We start from the raw sequence: 10677 nt of genomic DNA, 5'->3' as shown, positions 1-10677 counted from the left end.
TCTCTGCTCACCTTCTGCAGCAGGCGGGACTAGAGACAGCCCCAAGCAAGGGCGGGACCTGCCTGCGTCTCACTGCTGCTCTCCTGTTGGGAAGTGGAACCCTGTGAAATGGTGCTGGTGACGGGTGGGAGACCGTCTGCAGACCAGCCAGACAGAGGGAGCAGCTCCTCAGCGCTCCGAGAGCACGGAGCAGGAGGAAGGAGGCCGCCGAGCGGGGCCCGGGCAGGGCAGAGGCCGGGCACCAGCCCAGGGTGGTGAGCATGGGCCAGGCAAGAAGCCAGGCAAGAGGGCACCTCCAGCCCAGACTTCAGGAGGGACCCGCAGACGGGGGGACCCTCGGACGACAGAAGACTCCAGCCCAGAGGCCCCACAGAGGAGGCCACTGGGTGGCCCAGGGCTGGGTGAATCAGTCCTGCACCTGGAACACTCTGCCGATGTCTTATAAGATAAAAGAAAACTAGAGTCTGCAAGCTCTGAGGGGAGGGGAGGGGGAGGGGGAGGGACACAGGAGGACCCCTACACCCACCCAAAACCGTCAGATGGCCTCAGATCACCACCCTCAACCCTTCGTAAAAGATGTACCCTAGACGTAGACAGGCGGATGAGTGTACAGTGGACGATGAGAAGCTGAACCAAAAATAGGTGAAAATCATGAAGTCTATAACCTGCTGGTTTAAAAAATAATGGTAAAAACATCAGCAATCTGGAGGAGCAGAAGGACAGGCGGACGGGCCACGGTGCTGTCCATGTGATCCGGGAGGGGAACAGTACGCATTGGTGGGCATTTTGATAAAAAAAATCTAAGGCTATGCGCACACAATGGTTCAGTCTCCCTCAGAGTATCAAGAGAACGCAACACGGAAGAAAGGAAAGTACCGGGGCCCGGCTGCGGCTCAGTGTGGAGCGCTTGCCTGGCAGCGTGAGGCGCTGGGTTCCATCCTGAGCACCACATACAAAAGTTTAGCAAATAAAATAGAATAAAGGCATGTGTCCATCTGCAGCTGTCTGCTGAACCCGATCAGACCAAGCCTTCATGTCCAGTCTCCAGTCTGTGGAGATAGCCGGCACCGAGGAGCGTGTGACTGCAGGCCACTGAGCTCAGTCCAGGCTGGAGAGGGCCCCACGAGACAGCCACTGAGGGTCATGCAGAGCCAAGGAGGGGAGCCGGAGGCTTTGCAGGGGGAGTCCCGGGCGGGGTAAGAGACCTAGGGACACATCAAGCAATCACAAACATTGTCATGATTAAGAAGTTGTGGGGCTGGGGCTGGGGCTCAGCCGTGGAGCGCTCGCCTAGCATGTGCGAGGCCCTGGGTTCCATCCTCAGCACCACGTAAAAATAAATAAATAAGATAAAGATGTTGTGTCCAATACAACTAAAAAATAAATATTAAAAAAAAAGAAGTCGTGGCTTTTGCAGGTGAGATACTGTTTGTGGTGTGTGAAGGGGCCCCCATCTTTTAGAGTTATGTGGTAAAGATGTGCTTCCAAATGATCAGGGTGAGCTGGGGTCGGGGAGGGGCGTGGGAGCACCAAGGAGGTGTGCTGGGGGCCTGTGTGTCCATCACCCCTTTCCCTCCACCTTCATATGCACGTGAAATTTTTCTCTAGGAATAAAAAAAAAAAAAGTTTAGCTGGGTGCAGTGGCCACGCCTATAATCCCCGTGGCTCAGGAGACAGACGCAGGAGGATCATGAGTTCAAAGCCAGCCATCTTAGCGAGGCCCCGAGCAACTTAGTGAAACCCTGTCTCTAAATAAAATATAAAAGGGCTGGGGATGGGGCTGGGTCGGTAAGCACCCCTGGGTTCACTCCCCAGTTCCAAAAAAAGACCCATTAAGCAAACCCTGACAACTGTGCTGATTTCACACAGCCACAAGCGTATCAGAGTGGGCCTGGGGGACAGGCTTCCCTCTCTCCCTTGCAGAGCCTAATGTTAAAACATGGGGGACAACAGTAACCAGGTTGCTCCCAGGCTGCCAAGGAGATCTCAGAGACCTCCTGAGAGGGGGGATTCAGACACACTACCGCAAAATGAGCCCTGACCAGGAGAGCACTGAAGAAAACGCAGCACCCTGAAAAGCTGAAGGCGAATGTGGCATAGAATAAGCAAATGCACTGTGGCCCGTTCAGGCTGGATTAATGAGCAACATTGACAACGTGACCTGGAGGGAGAGGATCAGGTCATTCATCTCAAAACCACAACATTCAGATTCTTCTCAGATCAGGTCCCACAGCAAAAAAAAGGGGAAATAATCCAATTTAATAGTGTGCAAATGATCTGGTCGAACATTTTTTAAAAGAAGACACACAAATGTTTAACAAATATTTGAAAAAGTCCTCAACGTGCCAAATCAAAACCGCAGGGAGCTGTCACCTCACCCCAGTTAGAATGGCTGTCACCATAAAGACGAAAACAAGTGCCAGTTAGAGTGTGGAGGAAGAGGAACTTGACGCACTGTTGGTGGGAAACAACGGGTACTGCCACCGCGGAGGAGAGTAGGGCACTGCTCCAGGCCTGTGAATACAAGGAGCAGTGACCAGCAGGGCCTGGGCAGAACCCCAGAGGGTCTCGGGGCCTCCCAGGTTCACGGCAGCGCTGCTCGCAGGGCGTCCAGGCATCCACCCCAGGGCACGCGGATACGGAGGGCGCAGCACAGGTGCGTGGTGGCAGGTGAAGGACATCTCGCTCAGTGGGACACGTTAGCACAGAGCAACGGACACCAACGTTCTTACTCTTTCTGGAGCTAAAAATTGCTCCAAGGAAACCAAGAGCAGAGCAGCAATGGGCAGAGCTGGGGGAGGCCGGGGACAGTCGGGTCAGGGGCGGCTGGACAGGAGGAATGAGTTCCCAGGCTGCGGAGCGCAGGAGGGTAACCAGGCGGACAATAATTAACTGCCTATTTCAAAACAGCTCGCAGGATTTTCAATGTTCTCAACACAAAGAAATGATAAATATTCAAGGGAAATGCCAGTTACCCTGATCCGATTGTCACGCGCTGTGCATGTGTCGAAATACACACTGAACCCCACAGGTGTGCACCTGAAGAATGAAAATACGCAGAGTTTTAAAAAGCCACACGTTTGACCTTTAAAGAGGACCTGGGGGGACTGAGAGCACCCAGCAGGAGGACCTGCTGGGCTGACGGAACATTCCGTGGATCGTGGTCATGATGGCACAGCTCTGCAAACCAAAAAAATCAATGAAGGGCCCTGAAGACGACGCGCGTGGGCACGTGGATTCTGCCTTCAGAACCTTCCTCCTCGAAGTTTAAAATGACTGGTACTTCTGGTGCCCGCTGAACTGGAGCCAGTGTGGGCTACTGGCCCTCCAAGGGCAATCACAGTGGACCCGCCTCACAGAATAAGATAACGGACAGCCCAGGCGATAATCAGAGCTTGGGAAAGGGCTGATACGGTGGCGAGAGCACTGTTTCTTCCCCTGCCGTAGTGCCTGGCTTAGATTTACAGCAGCACTGGAGGCCTGACCAAGAGAGGCCCTCCTTCCTGACCAGGGCGGCCAGGGGCTCCCTGAGGCTGGAGTGCAGGGGGAAGCCCCCGTCTTAGTTTCCTTCTCCTGGTCGACCCCAAGGCAGAATCCTGACCCCCAGCTACAGCAGAGAAGTGACAGCAGAGTCGCTTTGTCCCAGAGGTGAACCAGTTACAGGAAGAAGGGCAAGGAGGCTCACGCCCTGCGTTGTGGGCGGAGGACCGGGCGAGGGTCCTCAGAGACCCAGGAGTGTAGGGAGGGTGGTAAGGAGGAGACCGTGAGAGGGAACCAGAAGGCTGAGTACAAGTTCCAGGCTCCCTGAGCTGGGCAGGTGTGGAAACGACCCAAGAGCTTTGAGAACTGCTGTGGGGCGGGCCTTTGCCAGGGTCGCAGACTGCACCCGAGGGATTCAAGTGTGAGGTGGACACAGACACACTGCCAGGCTCTGAACTCACCCTGAATCACCGCCCCCCAGAGGCAGGTCTGGACCTGTGGCCCAGCCTAACCAGACTGATTGCCAGAACAGAACGATCGATGCCGTCCCGAGGATCCTGATGACCAGTCTCGTTGAATGACGTCCAGAGTGCCCAGACCACAGCTAGGACTGTTCCAACAACGACAGAGAAAACCCAGAGGCCTTGTGAGAGAAAAGATGACCGACAGACACCAACATGCGGTGCCCCGTTGAAATGCTCTCACTGTCTGAATCGGTGTGAACATGGCCGTGAAGAGCCAGGCACTCTTGAGATAAACGCAAAGGTGAGAATTCCCAGGAGGATACGGAAGCATGAAAATTGAGCCTGTGGACGTTAAAAGTCAACACAACGGCAGAAATAAAAATTGCCGAATGGGTTCAACAGGACAAGGTGAAGGCAGAGGAGAAAGAGTGAGTAGATATGGAGACCCGCCTGAGCCGTTCAGTGTGGATGACAGAGAGCCCAGAGGAAACGTGCTCAGTGACGTGACCAAGAGCCGGGCAGCACGCGGCCCTGGATCCCGGCAGAGAGAGCAAGGGGACACAGAAGAGAGGATTGAAGCTCTAGTGCCCGAAGCTTCCCCAAACTGGTGAAAATGCACATTCACAGGTGCAAGAAGTCGGTGAACTTCAAAAAGGACGGACTCAAAGAGAACCTGCTCCCTTCATCTCACTCAGGTTGTAACGACAAAAGATGAAGAAAGAAGTCTTGAGAGCTACGGTGGGGGAGGGGGGAGAGGTGGGGGTGGGGGAGGGGAGTGGGGGGAGGGGAGTGGGTGGGAGGGTAAGACACCTGCAGGTGGGGGGTGGGGGAATGGGGGTGGGGGAGTGGGGGTGGGAGGTGGGGGTGGGAGGGTGGAGGTGGGGAGTGTGGGGTGGGGTGGGGGTAGGGGTGCGGATGGGGTGGGGTGGGGGTAGGGGTGCGGATGGGGTGGGGAATGGGTAAGACACCTTCAGAGGACCCCCGGGAGCTCAGATTTCTCATCTGAAAACCTGCAGGCCAGCAGATCATAGCAACAGTTTTTAGAGACATTAAAGAAAAAAATTCTCAACCCAGATTTCTCTATCCAGAAAAACTATTCCTCATGAATGAAAGGAAAATAAAGACATCCTTAGATGAAGGAAAACTAAGGGAATTTGTTCCCAGAAAACATAGTGGAAATAAATCGTAGGCAAAAGGGAAATGATCCCAGAGAGAAACCTGGAAACTTAGAAATGAAGACAGAGCACTGGAAAGGAGAAGTATCAGGGCAAACACCACTGACCACTTTTTTCTTAAGTTCCTTCACACGCATCAAACACAAAACTTGCAACACGGTCTGGTGGGTTTTCGACATACGGAGATGTAAACCAGCACAGCACCAAGGGGTGGGGCACACAGGAAGGGGCAGAGTTGCCAGCTGTCTCTGCACTCCCCTGGGAGACAGCGAGGGTTGTGGGTGTCAGAATCCCTGGAGCATCAGCCAAGAGCCAATGGATGAACTAAGACGTGACGTATAAATATCTATGCAGCTCATAACTGCACAGGAAAACGGGAAACAGGAGGCAAACGGAAAACAAAACTGAACAGCCTGCCTAACTCCAGCCATTTCATAATCACACGGAGTCCAAGACAAATGCAGGCCGGTGGGGTCTTTAAAACCTGACCCGAGTGGGCTGGGGCTGTCGCTCAGTGGTAGAGCGCTTACCTAGCACCTGTGAGGCACTGGGTTCGATTCTCAGCACTGCATAAACATAAATAAATAAAATCAAGGTGCTGTATCCATCTTCAACTAATAAATAAATAAATAAGTGACCCAACTCTGCTGCCCATATGAAACCCATTTTGCAGGTGGTGGTGCAGGTAGGATAAAGGGAAGGGGTCGGAAAGATGCACCATTCAAATTCCAGCCCAGAGAAATCTGAGTGACCGGATGCCTGCACTGCGGCTGTGCAGCACGGACAGCTGTGGTGGTGTCCAGATGGCACTCCATGACAGAGCTCTGTCCAGAGGAAGCCGGGGCAATCCCAAGTGTCTGTACACCCAGCAGGAGTTCAGGGAAGGAGGTGGTCTGTGAAGCCAAGGCTGGCCCCTGGGGAAGGAAGGTCACTCGGGGGCGAAGCTGGGGACCTGCAGCAGTAGGAGGCGGAACACAGCTCAGTTTGGGAAGTGTGGGGCTCGCTGGGCTGTGGCCATGGGTGGATGCGACGGCACAGGAGGCAAGAGGGGCCAGGCAAGCATCCAATGACAGCAGGAGCCGTCCAGCAAGAGGGGACTCGGCCAGGCTGGGGTGTGCAGGGGACAATGAGGACCCTGGACTTCCTGCAGGACATTGACCTGCTCAGGGAGGCCCCCTGAGGACAGGACAGCCCTTCCTGACCTTGTGTCCCTTTGCAGACCCTGTTCCACTGTCCCCACTTGGTACTTGTCCCTCACCCCACATGTGATGCACGTCTGGAGTCAGAGGCTGCTGGCTTTTCTTGATGTGAGGGTCCAACAAGTACTTGGAGCTTTAATACAAAATCCAGGCCTGGCCAAGTCAGGGGAGACCACAGCTCGGAGGGGCACAAGAGAGTGGTGGCTGGAGAAGGCCGTGGCGGGGCGCCGGGCTGGAGGGCCGGTCCCCAGAGCCCTGCTAGCTTAGAGCCACTGCAGCTTCTTTGGAGGAGGAGTCGTGCTGGTCCAGGCTAGGAGTTCGGGTACGTTCTGACCTGCACATGCTGAGGAGCAGCTCCAGCGGGCACCAGGCCACCGTCTCCTGGCCTCTCAGCTTCGGCAAGCAGCCTTCTGGGCTCCTCTATGCCCTGGGCCAGCTAGAAGGTCCATTCCCACCTTCTGGGCAGCGCCTTCTAGAAACGGCCCAGTGGGGGGCTTTGCTGTGGGTGGACGGTGGGGCTCCCTGTGCAGAGGGTGCCTTCCAGAACGCTGGGTCAGCTCCAGAGAAGAGCAGGCCAGCAGCCGGCAGGACAAGAGGGGACCCTGGAGGTCCAGCCTGGGCCGAGCGGGCAGCCAGGGGTGCATAGAAAGGAGAAGGGAGACTGTTCCCCTCCCCTCCCATCCAGAGCACTGTCCTGTGTCCCCGCCTCGCTTTACCCAGCCACCCTCCCCACGCAGCCCAAGAGCAGGGCAGGGGCTTCTTGGTGACAGGCGTGCTGTGGTTTGGGTGTGAAGGTCCTGCCAAGGCTCAAGCACTGAAGGTTGGCCCCAGTGCAGCCAGGTTCGGAGAGGGAGCCCTTTGAGCAGTGATTGGACCCTGAGGGCCCTGACTCCTCAGGGCACTAACACATTCATGGGTTCACACTGAAGTGCGTTGGGGGCAGGGGCTTTGTTATAACAGCACAACCCCCAGGAGGTCTGCTTCACTACTGTGCTCCCTACCATAACGCTTCCTGGCCACCATAAGGTGAGTGCCTTCCTCTGTCACATGCTATGATGTTTCCCTCATCACAGGCTCCAGAACAAGGGAGCCAACACACCAAGGACGTGCTGGGGATGTAGGTCAGTGGTAGAGCACTGCCCAACCATGGACTGAAACCTATAAAATCGTAAGCCAGGATAAATCTTTTCTCTTTTTAAATTGTTGTTCTCAGGCATTTTGTCACAGCAATGGTCAGCTGAGTAACACCGGTAGGAGGCTGGAAAGTCCCACAGAGGAAACCCCATCTGCACAGAGGCTGAAGGTTAAGAGGCTCCCGTGGTGGAGGATGTGCGGCAGGGGCTCAGGCCCAGTGCACAGAGGTGCTGGCTAGCACTGAGGGAAGGCTGGAGGCTGAGCCTGGGGGCCTGGTGAGGGAGGAGAACTGAGAGGCCAGCACCACCCTCAGAGGCACCAGTGGTCCAGTCCAGCAGAGGAACAGGGAGAGGAATGAGCCGTCAGCCCAGAGCCAGGACACACTTGGTCCCTGGAGAACTCTACGTGTGAGCAGAGCAGAGCTGGTCAGCCTTCCCGGCCTCAGCCTCCTTCTCTGGCTTTGCTTTTCTGGCCCCTCCCCACCTCCCCTCCCCAGTGGCTGGCGCCTGGCTCTCCCTCCTGACCAGCCCAGCCTTTGGCTGTCTCTGCCCCCAGGTCGCCTCTTCTTTGTTTCTGACTCCTTCCCCCAGTGACTTCCTCCTGCAGGGTGGAATCAGGCAGAGGCGGGAGGCGGGGCTGGCAGGAGGCAGGGCGTAGGAGGGGTGAGCCCAGAAACCCACGGGGCTCTGGGTGAGCTCCGGAGTTCTCCCTGGATCCCCTGAGCCACACAAGACAGGCAGGGGAGACCCCAGGCCCTGGGGGTGCTGGGCAGCCGGTGAGTGCAGGGAAGAGATGGGGGTGGGCCTCTGCAGCCCCAGTCCTGACCTCTGCTCCCACAGCCAGCTCCCCACACAGCCAGGCCCAGGACAGGCACTTCCTCCCCACCCTTCCTCTCTGTGGCTTCTCCCTTTGTGGGAGGTAGCATCCTGCTTCCCTCTCTCACCCTAGGAGGTCTTGCTCCACCCCAGGAGGGGCTGGGGCTCAGGCCCAGTGCACAGAGGTGCTGGGCTGGCACTAAGGGGACCTGCATGGGACACCCAGCCCTCATCAGACACAGCCGAGCTGACATTCCTCACATGTGGAGAATTATTCTGAGAAGTGTTTTTCAGACCTGTGAGGGGGTGGGGTGGGGGAGACTTGGGTCTGATTCAAAGGAAATTGAGCAAGGAGAAAAATTAAGCAATTATCAACTCTGGAGGAAAACCAAAAAGTTGAATAAGGAAGATCATGTCATTGCAGTCTGTCCATATGGGCCAGCAATGAATGCATTCACATGATTAGAATAACAAAATTAGACATGAGTTAAAAATAAAACTGGGACACAGCTCTTTGGTGGTAGAAAGGGAACTAATGCCTTCCGGAAGGTCATAATGCTTTTCTGCCATTCAAACCTGATTCCTCTCTCTACTATAGAGGCCTGTGTAGGGGCTGACCGGTGTGGGGGCTGAAGGTTAGATGGGGTGCCTAAGCCTAGCCCAGGCCCAGCCTGGCCTGGGGGCTCTGCCTGCACTCAGTGTCACTTCTCTTTCTGGTTCTAACCAAATCACCATTTCCTGTTCAATGTGTGGGTTCCAGGAACCCCCAGACTGCCTTGAAATTCTTCAGGACTGGGTGCCCCTGCACGACGAGCCGTGCATCCACCCCCACGACTCTGTTCCCACTTTCTCAGCTCTTGGCCTGGCTGGGGGCAGGAGGGATGAACGACGGTGGAGCCTGACCTGGGTCTGACGGCCCACGAACAATGATGCACCTGGAGACACTCAGGGCCCTTCCTTCTCTGGCTGCGAGGACTGGTGAGGGCACAGGGCAGGGTCCTGCAGAGGGGCTCAGTGAACAGAAAGTCGAAGTCAGTAAGACAAGTGAGTCTCAGTCCCAGTTCTCTGGAGCCTTCCTAGAATCACGGTGATGTAATGGGTAAGAATCAAAAGCTCCCCCTCGCTTCCCAGAGGCAGTCAAGTGGTGGTGAAGGCCTGGGCCACTTCCTCGCTGCAGGGCCTGGCCGGCTTGGCCAGCACACAGGAGGGCTGTGTTGGCACCAGCGTGGAGGACAGCAAAGTGGGGACAGAGCTGGGAATCCAACACTGACGCCTCCCACGTGTCTCCCTCTCTCCACGACCCTGTCTGGACCTCTCCCACCAGTTTCTCCTCCTCCCCAAGGGGACCGAAGCTCCATCTGGCTCCCCAGTCCCCCAGGATACCCCGGGTGGTGCTCCAGTCTCTGCCCGTCTGGGCCCAGGGGTGGCAGTGCGGCCAGGAGGGCGTCTCTCCCTACCCTCGCCCTTCTGGGGGCCGTCATCCTGCAGGGCTTCCCAGAGGATTGCCACCCATCTTCCCCTCCTCCCCCGGGAAGCCCTGCCAGCTAGAGACTGCCTCTCTCTCCTTCTCCCCTTAGGTCCTGGCGGAAACGAGGGAGCTGCAGCGGGGCCCAGGCAGCCAGGGCAGGATGGCGACTGAGGAGGTCGGGGCAGGGCCGGACCGAGGAGCGTGGAGAGGGTCTTCTGATGAGGCCCCCTTGCTGCTTGATGAAAGAGCTCGTGGACTCGTGGGGACCTGACGAGCAGACACTTCTGCACTCGTGCTCCCAAGCAGGGGACCCAATAGAAAAACTAAAACAGACACGGGGACACGGGGGGCACCAACCTATAACAGCGAGGAGCACGTGGACAGGGAGGAGAGAAGGACGGGAGGAAACTCCAGAGACCATAAAAGGAACAGGCCCAACTCCCCAGCAGACTCCCAGCTCTGGGGCCTTCTCTCCCGAGAAGTCTCCCTCTGTATCTTTTGTCTTTCAACAAACCTGCTTCTGCTGCTGTCTCTGTGTCCTGTTCTTCAATTCTTTGCTGAACAGAGACAATGAACCCACACCCCTAGATGGTAAAAGAGACGCCCCGGGGCTGGGCGGCTCCTGGCATACACAGCTGAGCAGGTGAGCAGTGACCTCCCGGCTGCGGAAAGCTGGGCTGCAGTGTGGGCAGCTGGCCGCACCTCCCCAGGTCAGCTCTGGATGTCCCCTTTTTGCATCCGTAAGAGGCGGTGAGGTACCTGCTGGAGCAGGTGACTTATTGGAAATTCCCAGAGGACACATGGGGTGGGGTCAGGGCCCAGCAGCCTGGCATGCAAGGTAGGGTAGGGCTGGAAGTCCCTCTAGATGACTGGGCCTGACCCAGAGGCTGTCCCCATGGGGTGAGGCTGAGGTCGAGCCGGCCTCCAGCAGGGCATGTTCTC

The 10677-nt window shown here is 56.5% G+C and overlaps 1 long non-coding RNA gene across 15 annotated transcripts; it reads left to right on the top strand.

Moving 5' to 3' along the window:
• Nucleotides 1-2443: 2443 nt before the first annotated feature.
• Nucleotides 2444-10264, top strand: LOC114080664 (uncharacterized). 15 transcript variants are annotated; one of them, XR_011708249.1, is made up of 5 exons: nucleotides 2444-2656; nucleotides 2911-4639; nucleotides 6339-6426; nucleotides 7532-8227; nucleotides 9028-10264. It is a non-coding gene; the product is annotated as an uncharacterized lncRNA (long non-coding RNA). The 15 variants fall into 15 exon arrangements; XR_011708248.1 differs by having other exon boundaries at nucleotides 2454-4639; XR_011708247.1 differs by lacking the exons at nucleotides 2444-2656; nucleotides 2911-4639 and adding an exon at nucleotides 4916-5583.
• The last annotated feature ends 413 nt before the right edge of the window (nucleotides 10265-10677 follow it).

This window comes from Marmota flaviventris, chromosome 8 (assembly GCF_047511675.1).
Source record: "Marmota flaviventris isolate mMarFla1 chromosome 8, mMarFla1.hap1, whole genome shotgun sequence".
Classification (NCBI taxonomy): domain Eukaryota; kingdom Metazoa; phylum Chordata; class Mammalia; order Rodentia; family Sciuridae; genus Marmota; species Marmota flaviventris.
The sequence above is the reverse complement of the archived record's forward strand: the minus strand, read 5'-3'. Positions and strand labels throughout refer to the sequence as shown.